Source organism: Vicia villosa, linkage group LG7, assembly GCF_029867415.1.
Source record: "Vicia villosa cultivar HV-30 ecotype Madison, WI linkage group LG7, Vvil1.0, whole genome shotgun sequence".
NCBI classification, from domain to species: domain Eukaryota; kingdom Viridiplantae; phylum Streptophyta; class Magnoliopsida; order Fabales; family Fabaceae; genus Vicia; species Vicia villosa.
Window position 1 is genome coordinate 44,029,702 of NC_081186.1, and position 19,625 is coordinate 44,049,326.

Sequence of the window (19,625 nt, forward strand, 5' to 3'; positions counted from 1 at the left end):
CTTTAAAGTGAAATTTTTGAGTTTTTATGAATTTTTATTGAAGAGACATTGAAAAGTGAAATGTTGGATTGATATTAATAGTATGATTGTTTTACAGGTGCAGAGTGAAAGTCCGATCGTTTACACGAATCTTACATTGTGTGGGTCCAGAAGTTGATTACTTCTCTACAGGAAATTAGTTGTTCTTTTGCTATAGTTGCGTGAATAATTAACGTTTTTTGTTTAGCTTAATTAGTAAAACCATTTGAATGAACTGCTATGATTCTTGATTAAGCTTAACGTTTTTTGTTTAGCTTAACGTTTTTCGTTTCCACTTTAATTAGTTGTGTCTTAATTAGTTGTTTTTGTTTAGCTAAATTTAGAGATGGATAAGACATGGATGAAATCAAACCGATTGTCGAAAGAGTACGAGAAAGGGGTATGGTAATTTGTTAAGTTTGCAGTTGCGCACGCTGAAGACCCGATTCGAATGACGTGTCCTTGCTTGAGTTGTTGTTATGGGGGTCAGGTTGACGGGGGTCAGTTGGCATCGCATTTACTATGGTTTGGAATTGATAGAAGTTATACATGTTGGAATTTGCATGGTGAGAAAATTAACGGGAATGTTGAGTCGAGGTGTAATACGACGTATGCTTCAAACGACGATTGCACAGACACATACGATTATGATCGAGTCGAAGAGATTGCAGAAGCGCTTGAAGAAGATCTTGAGGATTGTCCCAAAATGTTTGAGAGGTTGGTAAGCGATGCAGAGAAACCGTTGTATGATGGTTGTACAAAATTCACAAGATTGTCTGCGGTGTTAAAGTTGTACAACTTAAAGGCGGACAATGGATGGTCGGATAAAAGTTTCACAGAGTTATTAGCCCTTATGAAAGATATGCTACCAGAGGATAATGTTCTTCCCAATCGAACGTATGAGACCAAAAAGATGTTGTCCTCTATTGGCATGAGCTATGATAAGATACATGCCTGTCCAAACGATTGCGTTTTGTTTTGAAACGAGTATGCAGCGTTGAATGAGTGTCCTAAATGCGGTGCCCCTCGATATAAGAAAAAGTTGTCTCCGGCAAAAGTCTTATGGTATTTTCCTATAATTCCGAGATTTAGACGCATGTATCGTAGTGAAACCGATTCAAGACACTTGACTTGGCATACAGATGAAAGAATTATTGATGGAAAGTTGCGACATCCGGCAGACTCACCACAGTGGATGAAAGTTGATAATGATTATCCTGAATTTGGAAAAGAAGCAAGAAGTCTTCGCTTGTCATTGTCTACTGATGGAATAAACCCGCATGGTATTCAAAGTATCTCGCATAGTGTAACAACCCGTTTTTTTTATATAGTATTTATTTTATTATAATATTTTATTTTATACTTTTGGTGTGTAAAATTAATTATTTAATAGTTATGGGATTTAACTATTAATTTAATTAATTAAACTTGAGTGCAATTGTGTTTAATAGAATTAATTAAGTTATTAGAGAGTTAGACTAATTGGGCCTATTTATTGGAGTGATAAGCAATTGGGGGGTGTTATTAATTTTAAAGCCCAATATAATACATAAGGGTAGTAAGAGAGGAAACAAGGAATAGAGACATCATTTATTATTTTCTGGTTTTCAAGAATAGAAGTGGAGGAGAGGAACAAGAAGAGGAAGCTAGGGTTTTGGAGGAGAAAACAAGAGGTAAGGGGGAGAATCCCTAATCATTGTGGGTTAGTATAATGGGGTAATTGGTAGGTTGATATCTTTATAATTGTTCATAGATAAATCTTACAAAATGGGTGCTTATAATTTCCAATTAGTATGTTGAAAATCTGTAAAATAATTAGAAATTGAAGTCCAGCTTATGCTAGAACTGATACCTGTATTAAGACAAGTATAAAAAAAAAATAAGAGTGAAGTGTTAATGGGGGACACCGATTGAGTCATCCCTTAGCATTGATTGACGGACGGGTTAGCTGGCGGAGCGAGACAGATAACATTTAGAATGTATTGTTTCATTTACTGTTTCTTTTACTTGTTTCATTTATTCACCACTATTGTTGCTCATTAGCCAATTAGAGAACTACAAGTTCTCAGCAATGGTAATTAAAACCGTGGGACACTGTAGCAATAGAGTCACATGATGACTTGAATTACTACCCTCTAATTAATGCAATACGGCTACTGTTCCACCCTGTCCTAAATGAAGAGACCGAAACTGAGCATCTATTGCCTTGATTGAACACACTAATTGCCACTTGATGTACATTCATTAATGATGTACCGTGTGATGAACACACACCTCTTGCATTGAAGAAAATGGATACCACTCGTTTTACTTTTACTGTGTACAGCATTTTGGTTTTAAAAAAAAGAAGAAAAGAGAACTAGTACCTTCCTTAATGTCACATTTTGGTCTTATTAGAAAACAATCCCATGATGCTACATGCTGTAGCGCCTTATTTTTTTAGAAACAATGTGTGTGAGGCACACTGTAGCGATACCATAATAGTTAGATAAAATTGGTTCATTGTTAACACAGTATATTTATAATAGATATAATATAGGAATGTGCTTATATTTTGGTAAAAAAATTAATAAATCTCATGAATAACTAAATGGCAAAAGAAATCCTAATGATATGTTAGTTTAATAGGAAGTGAGTAAATTACATAAAATTGACAAATTATGAGTTAGCTTATAATAATATTAATGACTAGTATTAATTAAAAATGGTGGAGTGGATTTGTGTGTTGACTATTATATGTGAATAATGCTTATGTGATGAGAATGTTGTGTACAATATTGTGTAATAATTCTTTGAGTGAATTATTGTAATGTGCTAAATATTAAGATGGTAGAGATGATCTTAATTGCATGTGTTGATTAACATTGTACATACATTCATATCATGGATGCCTTGAAACAAAGGTGGTTTGCTTTGAAACATAAGCGAGGCTTAGATTCTAAAGTGAATCGGAAGCGGTAAACTATATGTTTACGTTTGGTGGGCTTTGGTCTTGTCCGGATCGGAAGCGTGGCTTGGATTCTAGATATTGAATCGGAAAGCGGTGAAACCTTGGGTTCACAATTCGGTACCACATGCATAGCGTCACATATCTTGCATTGAGTCACATTAAAATTATACGATAATTGAGTATGTGAGGTTGATGTAGTTGTGATATGTGTATGAGCTTGATAATTGAAACGAGTGAAGTTTGAATACATATTTGATTAGATGTGCGAATATGTGAGGATTATGATTGTGTACTTATTTTGGGAATATAATAGTAGAATTGAATTATTATACTATTTAAGCTTGTTGTATACTCGATAATATGTGAATTATGTGTTGATTACATTTGGATATTCCGTTTTACATAGTATGACTAATTACTTGAAGTATTGATTTAACCATTGTATTCTGTTATACTTTCTTCATAATGGTTCGTATTCTCACCCTTCTGTTTTAATGTTGCCCTCGTTTGGCGACATGCAGGTTCTGGAGTTTAGTAGCCGCGTGTGACCTAGCCGGAGGTTCTTCCTTGGTTATTGGAGATTAGGTAGTGAGTCGATGCTCTGGTCATGTAACACTGGGTAGACTAGGCGTATTGAACTCATGTTATGTTTGTGTATGTATTATGCTATGACTGGTGAACTTATTTATCGGTTACATGTCTTTTGAGAGGCTTACAAGCCAAACCTTTTGATTATGTTATATGTTGGATTGAGACTACTAGTCGGTATATGATCATGGCATGGGACATGAATCATTATAATCACATGAGTATCATATATTTCCGCTGTGAATGCATATTCAGGTTAAATTGTGATTTGATATTGAGTGTTATTAAAATGACCAGGAGTATTGTGCTGTGTAGATAAATGCTGTCAGTTTTTTTTAGGTTTTTAGTTCTTCTAAAAACATCAATGTGACGCCCTTTTTAATTATATGCATGTTATTCTCTGATTTTATGTTATATATTTTGGGGTATAAAGAGGGGGTGTTACATTAGTGGTATCAGAGCATGGTCGACCAGTTGGTCAATAGTCTTTAATGTTTTCTTATCTTGTTGTATTTGATTTGTGCATCTGACACGATCGATACTGTTTGTCTGGTTGTTTGGTTGTCTAGGACGATGGTTGCAGGCAGGAATGATGATGCTATTGCTGAGGCGTTGAGGATGTTGGCTGGCTCCATTGGTCAGATTCCTCAAGCGAATGCTGGTAACCGAAATGGGGATGATGATGAGTACCGTGCCTTAGGAAGATTCCAGAGGAACAATCCTCCTGTCTTTGAGGGTGAACATGAACCTGATAAAGCTCAAGCTTGGCTGAAGGCGATTGAGAAGATCTTCAGAGTTATGAATTGTACTGATGCTCATAGAGTGCAGTTTGCAATTGGTACTCATATGCTGGAAAAGGAAGCTGAAGATTGGTGGAACAACACTCTTCGGAGGTTTGAAGAAGATGGCATTGAGGTTACTTGGGATCTTTTCCGTGATGTTTTCTTGGAGAACTATTTTCCTGAAGATTTTCGTGGGAAGAAAGAGGTGGAGTTCCTTGAGTTGAAGCAAGGAAATGGTACCGTTGCTGTTTATGCTGCTAAGTTTCAGGAGCTTATCAAGTATTGTCCCCACTATAATACTGCTAATGCTGAGAGATCTAAATGTTTGAAGTTTGTGAATGGCTTGAGACATGATATCAAGAAGGCTATTGGTTACCAACAGATTACCCGTTTTACTGAGTTGGTTAACAAGAGTCGGATTTATGATGAGGATAGTAGGGAAAGTGCCTCTATCTACAAGAGTTTGAAAGGAAAGAATCAGGATCATGGGAAACCGTATGATGACAAGAGGAAACAAGCTGGTTTTGGCAAGAAGCCAAGTTGGGGAGGATCTTCTACTTCACCTAAGTGTTTCAAATGTGGTGTTGAGGGTCATAAGGCTGCTGAGTGCAAGAAAGAGGTTACTACTTGTTTCAAGTGTGGCAAGTATGGTCACATAGCTACTAATTGTAGAGGTGGTTCGAATGTGACTTGTTTCAACTGTGGAGAGAAAGGCCACATTAGTACAAAATGTGACAAGCCAAAGAAGGAGCAAGCAAAAGGAAAAGTGTTCGCATTGTCTGGTGTAGGAGCCACTACTGATGAGAGGCTAATTCAAGGTACGTGCTTCATTAATGGTACACATTTGATTGCTATTATTGATACCGGTGCGACACATTCTTTCATTTCCTTGGATTGTGCTAGAAGATTGAATCTTGTATTATCTGATATGCATAGAAGTATGGTTATTGATACACCTGCTATGGGTTCTGTTTCTACTTCTTATGTATGTCTGAATTGTCCATTGAGTATCTTTGGTAGGGATTTTGGGATCGATTTAGTTTGTCTTCCTTTAGAACAACTTGATGTGATTTTGGGTATGAATTGGTTGGAATTTAATCGTGTGCATATCAAGTGTTTTGATAAGACGGTCATCTTTCCTGAGAATTGTATTAAAGAAGATTTATTCTTGTCTACTAAGCAAGTCGACGGATCAGTTCAAGGTGGAGCTGAATTGTTCATGTTGTTAGCAACCTTAGATGTGCGAGAGAAGAGAACCATTGAGGAATTGCCTATAGTTTGTGAATTTACGGAGGTATTTCCTGATGATATAATTGATTTACCACCAGAACGAGAAGTTGAGTTTTCGATTGATTTAGTTCCTGGAACTAGTCCTGTATCGATGGCTCCATATAGGATGTCCGCTTCAGAGTTGAAAGAATTGAAGAGTCAACTTGAAGAGTTGCTTGAGAAGAGATTTATTCGTCCTAGTGTATCTCCGTGGGGTGCACCTGTTCTATTGGTCAAAAAGAAAGAAGGTTCGATGAGATTATGTGTTGATTATAGACAATTGAACAAAGTGACGATTAAGAATCGATATCCACTTCCGAGAATTGATGACTTGATGGATCAGTTGGTTGGAGCATGTGTGTTTAGCAAGATTGACTTGAGGTCTGGTTATCATCAGATTCGCGTTAGAGCTGAGGATATTCAGAAAACTGCTTTTCGGACGAGGTATGGTCATTACGAATATTCTGTGATGCCGTTTGGTGTGACTAATGCACCTGGCGTGTTCATGGAATATATGAATAGGATCTTTCATGACTATCTGGATAAGTTTGTTGTGGTATTCATTGATGACATCTTGATTTACTCTAAGAGTGAGGAGGAGCATGCTGAGCATTTGAGGGTTGTTTTGTCCGTGTTGAAAGAGAAAAAGTTGTTTGCTAAGCTATCTAAATGTGAGTTTTGGTTAAGTGAAGTAAGCTTTCTCGGGCATGTGATTTCAAGTGGAGGTATCTCTGTTGATCCTTCGAAGATAGAAGCTGTATCTCAATGGGAAGCTCCTAAGTCTGTTGCTGAGATTAGAAGTTTTCTGGGATTGGCTGGCTATTACAGGAAGTTCATTGAGGGGTTTTCGAAGTTGTCGTTACCGTTGACGCAGTTGACTAGAAAAGGTCAAGCCTTTATTTGGACTTCGCAATGTGAAGAGAATTTCCAAGAACTTAAGAGAAGATTGACTTCTGCTCCCATTTTGATTTTACCGGATCCGTTAGAACCTTTTGTGGTTTACTGTGATGCTTCTTTGTTAGGATTGGGAGGTGTTCTAATGCAAAAGGGATAAGTTGTAGCTTATGCTTCAAGGCAACTCAAAGTTCATGAGAGGAATTATCCTACACATGATTTGGAGTTGGCAGCTGTGGTGTTTGTGTTAAAGCTTTGGAGACACTATTTGTTTGGATCAAGGTTTGATGTGTTTAGTGATCACAAGAGCTTGAAGTACTTGTTCGATCAGAAAGAGTTGAATATGAGGCAAAGAAGATGGTTAGAGTTCTTGAAGGACTACGATTTTGGTTTAAACTATCATCCTGGAAAAGCGAATGTTGTAGCCGATGCTTTGAGTCGGAAGTCATTACACATGTCTATGTTGATGGTTCGAGAGTTTGAGTTGTTGGAATAATTTAGAGACTTAAGTTTGTTATGCGAAGAGACTTCTAGTGGTGTGAAGCTTGGTATGTTGAAGCTTACTAGTGGTATTTTGGATGAGATTCGAGAAGGACAGAAATCTGATTTAGGTTTGGTTGATCGATTCACATTGATTAATCAAGGGAGAGGTGGTGACTTTCGAATTGATGAGAATGGTATTATGAAGTGTCGTGATCGAGTTTGTGTTCCAGGTGTTGCGGACTTGAGAAAGAGGATTCTTGAGGAAGGACATAGAAGTGGTTTAAGTATTCATCCGGGCGCTACTAAAATGTATCAAGATCTGAGGAAAATGTTTTGGTGGCAAGGTATGAAGAAGGACATAGCAGAATTTGTGTATTCTTGTTTGACTTGACAAAAGTCAAAGATTGAACATCAAAAACCGTCTGGTTTGATGCAACCGTTATCTATCCCCGAGTGGAAGTGGGATAGTATCTTGATGGATTTTGTTTCAGGTTTGCCGAGGACATTGAGTAATTGTGAGGCGATTTGGGTAATTGTAGATCGGTTGACTAAATGTGCTCATTTTATTCCGATGAGGATGGATTATTCAATGGAGAGACTTGCTAAGTTATACATCGAGATAATTGTGTGCTTGCATGGTATTCCATCGAGTATTGTTTCTGATAGAGATCCGAGGTTCACTTCGAGATTTTGGGAAGGTTTGCAAGGTGCATTGGGTACGAAGTTGCGTTTGAGTTCAGCGTACCATCCGCAAACCGATGGTCAAACGGAGAGGACTATTCAATCACTTGAAGATCTCTTAAGGTCTTGTGTTTTGGAACAAGGAGGAAATTGGGATAGTTTCTTGCCGTTGATCGAGTTTACTTATAACAACAGTTTCCATTCTAGTATTGGGATGGCACCTTTCGAAGCGCTTTATGGAAGGAGGTGTAGAACTCCTTTATGTTGGTATGAGTCGGGAGAGAGTGTTGTAGTTGGACCCGAATTGATTCAAGAGACTACGGATAAAATTAAGATGATTCAGGAGAAGATGAAGGCTTCTCAAAGCCGTCAAAAGAGTTACCATGATAAGAGGAGGAAGACTCTTGAATTTGAGAAGGATGATCATGTGTTTCTTCGTGTTACGCCAATAACGGGAGTTGGTAGAGCGTTGAAGTCGCGTAAGTTGACGCCACGTTTTATTGGTCCTTACCAAATTTCGGAAAGAGTGGGTGAAGTAGCTTATCGGATTGCGTTGCCACCGTCTCTTTCTAATCTCCATGATGTATTCCATGTGTCTCAATTGAGGAGATATATTGCGGATCCATCGCATGTTGTTCAGTTGGATGATGTTCAAGTAAGAGATAATTTGACGGTTGATACAACACCTATGCGGATTGAAGATCGTGAGGTGAAGAAGCTTCTTGGTAAGGAGATCGCTTTGGTGAAAGTAATATGGAGCGGAGTCGCCGAGGGCAACATCACTTGGGAACTCGAGGATAAGATGAAGGAATCGTATCCGGAGTTGTTTGTTTGAGGTAATTTTCAAGGCCGAAAATCTTTTAAGTTGGGGAGAGTTGTAACAACCCGTTTTTTTTTATATAGTATTTATTTTATTATAATATTTTATTTTATACTTTTGGTGTGTTAAATTAATTATTTAATAGTTATGGGATTTAACTATTAATTTAATTAATTAAACTTGAGTGCAATTGTGTTTAATAGAATTAATTAAGTTATTAGAGAGTTAGACTAATTGGGCCTATTTATTGGAGTGATAAGCAATTGGGGGGTGTTATTAATTTTAAAGCCCAATATAATACATAAGGGTAGTAAGAGAGGAAACAAGGAATAGAGACATCATTTATTATTTTCTGGTTTTCAAGAATAGAAGTGGAGGAGAGGAACAAGAAGAGGAAGCTAGGGTTTTGGAGGAGAAAACAAGAGGTAAGGGGGAGAATCCCTAATCATTGTGGGTTAGTATAATGGGGTAATTGGTAGGTTGATATCTTTATAATTGTTCATAGATAAATCTTACAAAATGGGTGCTTATAATTTCCAATTAGTATGTTGAAAATCTGTAAAATAATTAGAAATTGAAGTCCAGCTTATGCTAGAACTGATACCTGTATTAAGACAAGTATAAAAAAAAAATAAGAGTGAAGTGTTAATGGGGGACACCGATTGAGTCATCCCTTAGCATTGATTGACGGACGGGTTAGCTGGCGGAGCGAGACAGATAACATTTAGAATGTATTGTTTCATTTACTGTTTCTTTTACTTGTTTCATTTATTCACCACTATTGTTGCTCATTAGCCAATTAGAGAACTACAAGTTCTCAGCAATGGTAATTAAAACCGTGGGACACTGTAGCAATAGAGTCACATGATGACTTGAATTACTACCCTCTAATTAATGCAATACGGCTACTGTTCCACCCTGTCCTAAATGAAGAGACCGAAACTGAGCATCTATTGCCTTGATTGAACACACTAATTGCCACTTGATGTACATTCATTAATGATGTACCGTGTGATGAACACACACCTCTTGCATTGAAGAAAATGGATACCACTCGTTTTACTTTTACTGTGTACAGCATTTTGGTTTTAAAAAAAAGAAGAAAAGAGAACTAGTACCTTCCTTAATGTCACATTTTGGTCTTATTAGAAAACAATCCCATGATGCTACATGCTGTAGCGCCTTATTTTTTTAGAAACAATGTGTGTGAGGCACACTGTAGCGATACCATAATAGTTAGATAAAATTGGTTCATTGTTAACACAGTATATTTATAATAGATATAATATAGGAATGTGCTTATATTTTGGTAAAAAAATTAATAAATCTCATGAATAACTAAATGGCAAAAGAAATCCTAATGATATGTTAGTTTAATAGGAAGTGAGTAAATTACATAAAATTGACAAATTATGAGTTAGCTTATAATAATATTAATGACTAGTATTAATTAAAAATGGTGGAGTGGATTTGTGTGTTGACTATTATATGTGAATAATGCTTATGTGATGAGAATGTTGTGTACAATATTGTGTAATAATTCTTTGAGTGAATTATTGTAATGTGCTAAATATTAAGATGGTAGAGATGATCTTAATTGCATGTGTTGATTAACATTGTACATACATTCATATCATGGATGCCTTGAAACAAAGGTGGTTTGCTTTGAAACATAAGCGAGGCTTAGATTCTAAAGTGAATCGGAAGCGGTAAACTATATGTTTACGTTTGGTGGGCTTTGGTCTTGTCCGGATCGGAAGCGTGGCTTGGATTCTAGATATTGAATCGGAAATAAGTATATTTAAGATTTTGAGGAATTGGTTTCAGCTCCCGGGAAGGTGGTTGTTCAATGGATGGTTTGATTCGGGCAGCCGGGGTGTCGAGAGCTTCATCTAAATGAACAACTTCATTTGCAACCTCATCTGTAGTAAGAATATCAACTTGCAAGGCAACCTCAATTTCAGCACAAACAGAGCAAATTTTAGTGTCAGTACAAACATCACAAGAGTAAACATCATCAAAACCAGACAATGATGGAAAATCATCTGCAAACAAATCAGTACAAGTATCATCAACATTTTCAGAAAGCAACTCTATTTGAAAAACAGAATGCTCTTCCAAGCGTTGTTGGTTTGATCCTTGAGCTTGCTGCATGGCATTCATCAAAGTGGCAAGCTGTCCAATCTGTGTTTGCAAAGTCTGGAGAGTAGAATCTACTTGCTGTTGATACTGAAGATTATTTGCAGCCATTTGTTTGACAATATCCTCTAATGAAGGTTCGGAAGGGGCAGAGCACACAACCTGAAATTCCTTCAGATGCTTATGCGGATCCTCACCTGCAAAACCATTAAACCTAGGCAACAAATGTGTTAAACCATATTCCAATTCAAAAGGTGCATCACCCGCAGGATAGTCAATACATAAACCATTATAGTTCACATTAGGGACAGCCAACTGCGTTAGTGTTCTTTGTTCAGCCATGAGTTCAACAAACACCGAAATACCGATAAAGTCTCATACATGCAGAAACGAATAGAAAGAATAAAAACGATTAAACTAAATTCAGGAAAATATAAAAACACGGAATTTAATCTAATTAAGACAAATAAGAATTTTGAGAATTTTTTTGGATTTTTTTTACTCTATGAAAACAGTAAAAAATTCATTAAAAATAGAAAAACGATGAATTTGGAGATTTTGGGTCGAATTCCCTTACTCTTCTAGAGTAAGGGAGTATTGATCGCACGATTTTTTTACTTCCAATAGGAAAAAACGTTTTACAATCGAATACAATTTTTGCAAAATCTGATTTTTTTTCGACTCTAAACGCGGACTGACCATAACCGTGAGGAAACTACGGCCTAAACGCACGAACACTAATTCTAAGACTCTAAAATCAGTTAATATTCACAAGAATCCCCGGCAACGGCGCCAATTTGATCCGCTGTCGCACGCGGATCAAAAACGAGTTATTTTGAATAAAACTGTAGATAGCGACAAGTGACTCGAATATCGTCTCACAAGGATTCTTAGTTGTTACTAACCGAATGGAATTCGAATTAAGGGGCGGTTGTTTCGTGTTCAATTATAAAAATGCAGAAAATAAGTTATTATAAAAAAGTGATTATCTAAATAAGCTGAAACGAATCAACCCACTGTATCAACTTCCGACTTTTCATTGATCCCTATAAAATTCCAATTCCCTAAACGGGTCTGATCCTATTCGACTACAAAAACTACTGACAAGCGCAATAGCAATTATACGAAGTCTGTCCCTGAATTCCGGATAAAGCAAACGGATTATAAGCTATTGTGAATTAAGCAAACACAATATGATCGAACGCGACAATGCAAAAGCTACACTAATCACGAAATTGATTCAAGAACAGACAACAATCAAATTAAAGAATTCTATCATATAAAAACAATTAAATTAAGCAAGCAATTGTAATTATAGATTGAATTCAAAGGAACAGATTAATGGAAAATTATAAAAGAACCTCAAAGCGGCATCTGATTACAGTGAATTGATCCTCGAGGTTTAGTTCTCCATTACCGTACAGAGCAAAAGAGTGGAAACAAAATTGTGAATAGTAAAACGTGATAAACAGTAACACGGCTGCTAGACCTATTAGGAATCATCCTAAAAACGTTTATGACCCAACTGGGTCGAATGACAAAACCAGGCCCACTACTAAACGACCCAAAAACTGAAAATAAAATAGTGTTGCAGCTTCAAACGCAATTCTGGGAAATATAGGTTCCGATTCTGACTTTGACTCCAACATAAAAGTTGTAGCTCTTTCTCTTAGCTTTCCGTCGATTATTAGAACGCCTCAATCGGACTCCCGGAACTCCAGTTATGATCGTTTCCGTGCAGACTGCTAAAGCTGAAAAATAAATACGAAAATCAAATAACAATAAAAATAATTTAAAATATAAAAACATTATAAAATACAAAAATAAGACAAGCAAACCATGGAAATGTATAAGTACAACCGTAGAAGAATGTGCATCAAAATGCACTGATCAAATTCCCCCACACTTGAACTTTTGCACTCCGAGCAAAATGAAAAACAAAACAAAGAAAGCAGAAATACATCAACAGTTACTCATCCTAGGCTACCAATCTTCTTCGGGTAAGTTTGCATCGACAGATACTAATCTTGCACACTAAGGACATCGTAAGAATACTAACCACAGATATGCAGACATAAGCCTCCTAAATACACAAACCAATTCAAATCATATTATTATACCATAGCCTAACTTACTCATCCTTTTTGCTCTTTTTCATTCAGGCGCAATCACATTAAGCCCGTTATCTCCACACACTTATAGCAGGACGACCGGTTAGTGACTCTGATCCTTTTTCACGGGATTCCGGTACTTGCATGGCATAACCCTTTGCTTACTCAGATGTAGTTGCGGGGGATCGGACCGTAATCCTCCCTACCAAGTTCAGCACCAGAAACCGCTGAACCAACTAACAAAGAGTTTTGAAAACTTTTTTTTTGAAGATTACACAACCGTTGGGTTAAGTGACCGGGTGAGGATCACCAAACTTAGAAGGTGTATTACCTTTTTCTTTTCTCTTTTTTTCTTTTCTTTTCGGAATATTCACTTATATTCATCGGCTTCCTGCGTAAAGTGTGTGAGAGATGGTGCCGACTGCTAAAATAAACTACTCAAGGGCTGTCAAAGAATGAGAATTTAAGGCTAAAACATAATAAAAAATTCAAATCGATTTCCATATGCAGGAGACTTACGGTGTTAGAACGATACTGGTCTTGTGAATTTTTCCCACGTCTCCGCAAACTCGACTCAAATCAGTCTATAGCCTAAAGCTTTCAAGAAGATGCATTTTTTTTATTGGTTGAAATTAAAACAAAAACAAAAAAAAAATGAAAGAAAACAAAACAAATAAATGATTCTCTCCCCCACACTTAAGACATACATTGTCCTCAATGAAAGAACATTAATATAAAATAAGAGTGAGAGAAAGGAAAGAACACACCCGAGTAGTCAAGGAGGATAAGTGATCACATAAGTTGCCTTTCTCAAAGAGAGATCTTCTATATTCTCTTCTTCCAAAGTGGGGCTCTCATGGAGTAGCTTTCGATAATTCTCATTGTCCTTAAAAAGTGGTTTAGATCCTTCGCCTTTTATTCCAGGATCAAAGAATGTTCTTCTGAAAGTAAAAGTGTCAAATGGGCATGTGAAGGTGCTCTCATCTTTCACAACATCAAGGAACCAAAGGTTATGGGGCTGCCTCGCTACTTTTGCTGCATCTTCAAGTGAGATCCTATGCACACACATGGACGAACTAATATCATAAATATCATCCAAGGTCCATCCAATTCCTTTGTTATGCTTCTTCAAAACCTGCAAAAACTTACTTTCTTGATCAAAATAAAGTTTAGAAGAAATTATAACCGGAAGTTTTTCATTCATCTCTAAATAAGTATATTTAAGATTTTGAGGAATTGGTTTCAGCTCCCGGGAAGGTGGTTGTTCAATGGATGGTTTGATCCGGGCAGCCGGGGTGTCGAGAGCTTCATCTAAATGAACAACTTCATTTGCAACCTCATCTGTAGTAAGAATATCAACTTGCAAGGCAACCTCAATTTCAGCACAAACAGAGCAAATTTTAGTGTCAGTACAAACATCACAAGAGTAAACATCATCAAAACCAGACAATGATGGAAAATCATCTGCAAACAAATCAGTACAAGTATCATCAACATTTTCAGAAAGCAACTCTATTTGAAAAACAGAATGCTCTTCCAAGCGTTGTTGGTTTGATCCTTGAGCTTGCTGCATGGCATTCATCAAAGTGGCAAGCTGTCCAATCTGTGTTTGCAAAGTCTGGAGAGTAGAATCTACTTGCTGTTGATACTGAAGATTATTTGCAGCCATTTGTTTGACAATATCCTCTAGTGAAGGTTCGGAAGGGGCAGAGCACACAACCTGAAATTCCTTCAGATGCTTATGCGGATCCTCACCTGCAAAACCATTAAACCTAGGCAACAAATGTGTTAAACCATATTCCAATTCAAAAGGTGCATCACCCGCAGGATAGTCAATACATAAACCATTATAGTTCACATTAGGGACAGCCAACTGCATTAGTGTTCTTTGTTCAGCCATGAGTTCAACAAACACCGAAATACCGATAAAGTCCCATACATGCAGAAATGAATAGAAAGAATAAAAACAATTAAACTAAATTCAGAAAAATATAAAAACACGAAATTTAATCTAATTAAGACAAATAAGAATTTTGAGATTTTTTTTGGATTTTTTTTTACTCTATGAAAACAGTAAAAAATTCATTAAAAATAGAAAAACGATGAATTTGGAGATTTTGGGTCGAATTCCCTTACTCTTCTAGAGTAAGGGAGTATTGATCGCACGATTTTTGTACTTCCAATAGGAAAAAACGTTTTACAATCGAATACAATTTTTGCAAAATCTGATTTTTTTTCGACTCTAAACGCGGACTGACCATAACCGTGAGGAAACTACGGCCTAAACGCACGAACACTAAATCTAAGACTCTAAAATCAGTTAATATTCACAAGAATCCCCGGCAACGGCGCCAATTTGATCCGCTGTCGCACGCGGATCAAAAACGAGTTATTTTGAATAAAACTGTAGATAGCGACAAGTGACTCGAATATCGTCTCACAAGGATTCTTAGTTGTTACTAACCGAATGGAATTCGAATTAAGGGGGGGTTGTTTCGTGTTCAATTATAAAAATGCAGAAAATAAGTTATTATAAAATAGTGATAATCTGAATAAGCTGAAACGAATCAACCCACTGTATCAACTTCCGACTTATCATTGATCCCTATAAAATTCCAATTCCCTAAACGGGTCTGATCCTATTCGACTACAAAAACTACTGACAAGCGCAATAGCAATTATACGAAGTCTGTCCCTGAATTCCGGATAAAGCAAACGGATTATAAGCTATTGTGAATTAAGCAAACACAATATGATCGAACGCGACAATGCAAAAGCTACACTAATCACGAAATTGATTCAAGAACAGACAACAATCAAATTAAAGAATTCTATCATATAAAAACAATTAAATTAAGCAAGCAATTGTAATTATAGATTGAATTCAAAGGAACAGATTAATGGAAAATTATAAAAGAACCTCAAAGCGGCATCTGATTACAGTGAATTGATCCTCGAGGTTTAGTTCTCCATTACCGTACAGAGCAAAAGAGTGGAAACAAAATTGTGAATAGTAAAACGTGATAAACAGTAACACGGCTGCTAGACCTATTAGGAATCAGCCAAAAAACGTTTATGACCCAACTGGGTCGAATGACAAAACCAGGCCCACTACTAAACGACCCAAAAACTGAAAATAAAATAGTGCTGCAGCTTCAAACGCAATTCTGGGAAATATAGGTTCTGATTCTGACTTTGACTCCAACATAAAAGTTGTAGCTCTTTCTCTTAGCTTTCCATCGATTATTAGAACGCCTCAATCGGATTCCCGGAACTCCAGTTATGATCGTTTCCGTGCAGACTGCTAAAGCTGAAAAATAAATACGAAAATCAAATAACAATAAAAATAATTTAAAATATAAAAACATTATAAAATACAAAAATAAGACAAGCAAACCATGGAAATGTATAAGTACAACCGTAGAGGAATGTGCATCAAAATGCATTGATCAATGATCATGGTATGGGACATGAATCATTATAATCACATGAGTATCATATATTTCCGCTGTGAATGCATATTCAGGTTAAATTGTGATTTGATATTGAGTGTTATTAAAATGACCAGGAGTATTGTGCTGTGTAGATAAATGCTGTCAGTTTTTTTTTAGGTTTTTAGTTCTTCTAAAAACATCAATGTGACGCCCTTTTTAATTATATGCATGTTATTCTCTGATTTTATGTTATATACTTTGGGGTATAAAGAGGGGGTGTTACACATAGCACCTGGCTTGTGATTCTTATGATTTATAATCTACCTCTGTGGCTATGTATGAAGCGTAAGTACATGATGTTATCTATGTTAATTTCTGGGCCTAAACAACCAGGGAATGACAGACGTATACTTGGCACCCTTAATCGAAGATTTAAAGTTTTTGTGGGAGAACGGTGTGGAGGTTTATGATGGGTATAGGAAAGAAAGTTTCAACTTGAGGGCGATGTTGTTTGGAATAATTAATGATTTTCCAGCATACGGTAATCTATCAGGGTACAGCAATAAAGGTCAAAAAGCGTGTCTTGTTTGTGAAGATGAAACCGATACAACACGATTGGATCTTTGTCAGAAGAATGTCTTTCTCGGTCATCGTAGATTCTTAAATTCTAATCATCACTATCGTGGGTGGAGAAAAGCATTCAATGGAAAGGCCGAACAATGTACAACCCCGCCTTTTTTGACAGATGATCAAATTTTTGAAAAGGTGAAAGATGTGAGCACTCAGTTTGGCAAGCCTTTTGCATATTTACTTGTCAAGGGTTGGTGGAAGAAGAAGTCAATTTTTTTTTAATGACCATATTGGAAGTCGTTGTACGTAAGACATTTTCTCGATGTTATGTATATTGAAAAAAATGTATTTGATAGTGTTTAGGTACGTTACTCAATATACAAGGAAAGTCTAAGGATGGCCTTAACATAAGGAAGGACATGGTAAACATGGGAATGAGAACTGAATTGGGACCCGTGACGAAAGGAAGACGAACATATCTGCCACCTGCTGTTTACACTCTATCTAGAAAGGAGAAGAAAACATTGTGTAAGTTCCTCAGTGAAGTTAAAGTTCCAAAAGGCTACTCATCAGATATTAGAAGACTTGTGTCCATGAAAGACCTTAAGTTAAAGAGTTTGAAGACGCATGATTGCCATGTTATAATGGAACATTTTTTACCAATAGGTATACGTTCTATTCTGCCAGAAAAAGTAAGCGCAATAACTAAACTGTGTTTTTTCTTCAGGTCAATTTACAGTAAGGTGATCGATCCCGCGATCTTACCAACATTGCAAAAAGAGATAGTTGTTACTTTATGTGATCTTGAAATGTATTTTCCTCCCTCGTTTTTTGACATAATGGTTCATCTAGTCATTCATCTTGTGAAAGAGACACAATTGTGCGGACCAGCTTATATGAGATGGATGTACCCTGCTGAACGTTATATGAAAATATTAAAAGGGTACGTAAAAAACAGAAGTCGATCGGAGGATTGTATTGCCGAACGATACATTGTTGAAAAAGCGGTTGAGTTTTGTACTGTTTTTCTGTCAAATGTTCAATCAATTGGACTCCCCAAATCTCATATTGTTGAAAAAAAAGAAGGAAAAAGGCTAATTGGAAATAAAGTTGTGACAGTATCAATGGTCGAGCGGGATCAAGTGCATTTGTATGTTCTGCACAACGAGATTGAGGTTGAGCCGTATGTTGAAATGCACAAGGTTGTTCTGCGAGATTTAAACTCGAATAGAAATGAGAATCGGATAGTACGAGAGCACAATCGAAGTTTCATACCGTGGTTTAGGGAACATATTTATTCAAAGTATCGTTCAAATCCTGCTTCAGTAACAGAACGGTTGAGATGTTTAGCATATGGTCCAAGTATAATTGTGTTTTCTTATAGCACATACGCAATTAATGGATACACATTTTATACCAAAGAACAGGATGATAAAAGTACTATGCAAAATAGTGGTGTTACCTTGGTAGCTGAATCAATGCACATATCAAGTGCGAATGACTTAAATCCGAAATTTGCAAATTTGTCATATTTTGGGGTTATCGAGCGCATTTTGGTGTTTGATTACGCGAAGTTTCAGATTCCTGTATTTGGTTGCAAGTGGGTTGAAAATAATAATGGCATACGAATGGATAAGTCAGGATTTTTGCAAGTGGATCTCAATAGGGTGGGGTACAAAGATGAGCCTTTCATTCTAGCCTCTCAAGTTAAACAAGTGTTCTATGTCAATGATCCGACAAGTACGAAATGGTCTATAGTGCTTTTATCTAACAAAATAATTGATGAAAACATTGGAGATCAAGGTGATATTGGTGTTGGCATTGAATCTTGTACAAGAAACGATCAAAATGAGAATGAATCTTGTACTAGAAATGATCATAATGAGGGTATTTGGATCAATCCAACCGTCCGCGTTGTTAAGAGACGCGTAGAACACAATCCTACCAAGAAAAGAAAGAGACGTTAGTGAAAAAGGTAATAGTATACATATTCCGACAACTTTCAATTTGTACCGATTGTTATATATTCAATTTGTATAGTTTTTTTCAATTTGTATTCTGATTGTTACAATACTTATTCAATTTTGGTGCATATTTTCGTTTTGTACATAACTTTTGAACCATGTATCAGTTTGTCGACTTCTGTACATGTAACTATACTATTTTGACGATTCCGGAGCTGCTCATGCACTTATCTTTGCATTTCGGGACTGTTTTTTTATCGGTTTTGCTTCTGCCCGTAGTCAAAAGTCGGGCTTAGGGTCTGAATTTTGGAAAACCGACTTCATTTTTGAGTCCGTGAGGACGTTTTACCATAGCCATGTAAATTTCGTTCAATTCCGACAACTTTCTTTTTTTGACACTTATTCCGATTTCACCGATTTCGATTCCGATTTACTTGTACATGGTTACTTTGACTTCCATTTGACTTGTATAGACTGTTAACTTATTAATAGTGTACTAATGTGCTTTAGTTTGTTTGATACAGGTCAAATTGCTAGTAATCAAGAAAACTCACAAGAAAACTCACAAGATAGAGATGCTCCGGATACAAATCCTCAACCTGATACATCATCAACAGAAGTTGCACGAGGCATCACCATTATGAAGGGAATCATTCGAGATAGTGACAAAGGATTAATATATAATTTAGAATGGAATTCTGATAAACAAGCAATTGGTTCTAATGCTGCAAAGTTGACAAGCTACATTGGTATACTTGTTCGTTTGCATAATCCAATCTCCGTATCTAAATGGAATTTGAAAAGAAAAACGTTGGACGAGAAAAAAGATATGATTTGGGACGAGCTTAAGGTATCATATATGGTTGTTGTTATAATCTTGACGATAATTTGTTTAAATTACTTATACTAACACACTCTATGC

At 36.5% G+C, this 19,625-nt stretch overlaps 1 long non-coding RNA gene and 1 pseudogene across 1 annotated transcript; one reads left to right on the forward strand and one right to left on the reverse strand.

Annotated features, from left to right (window-relative positions):
* Positions 1-19,625, reverse strand: part of LOC131618955 (ankyrin repeat-containing protein BDA1-like) — a 64,626-nt pseudogene that overhangs the window by 18,545 nt on the left and 26,456 nt on the right.
* On the forward strand, positions 1,631-4,290 carry LOC131620491 (uncharacterized). Its single transcript, XR_009289132.1, has 3 exons — positions 1,631-1,691; positions 3,490-3,553; positions 4,126-4,290. It is a non-coding gene; the product is annotated as an uncharacterized LOC131620491 (long non-coding RNA).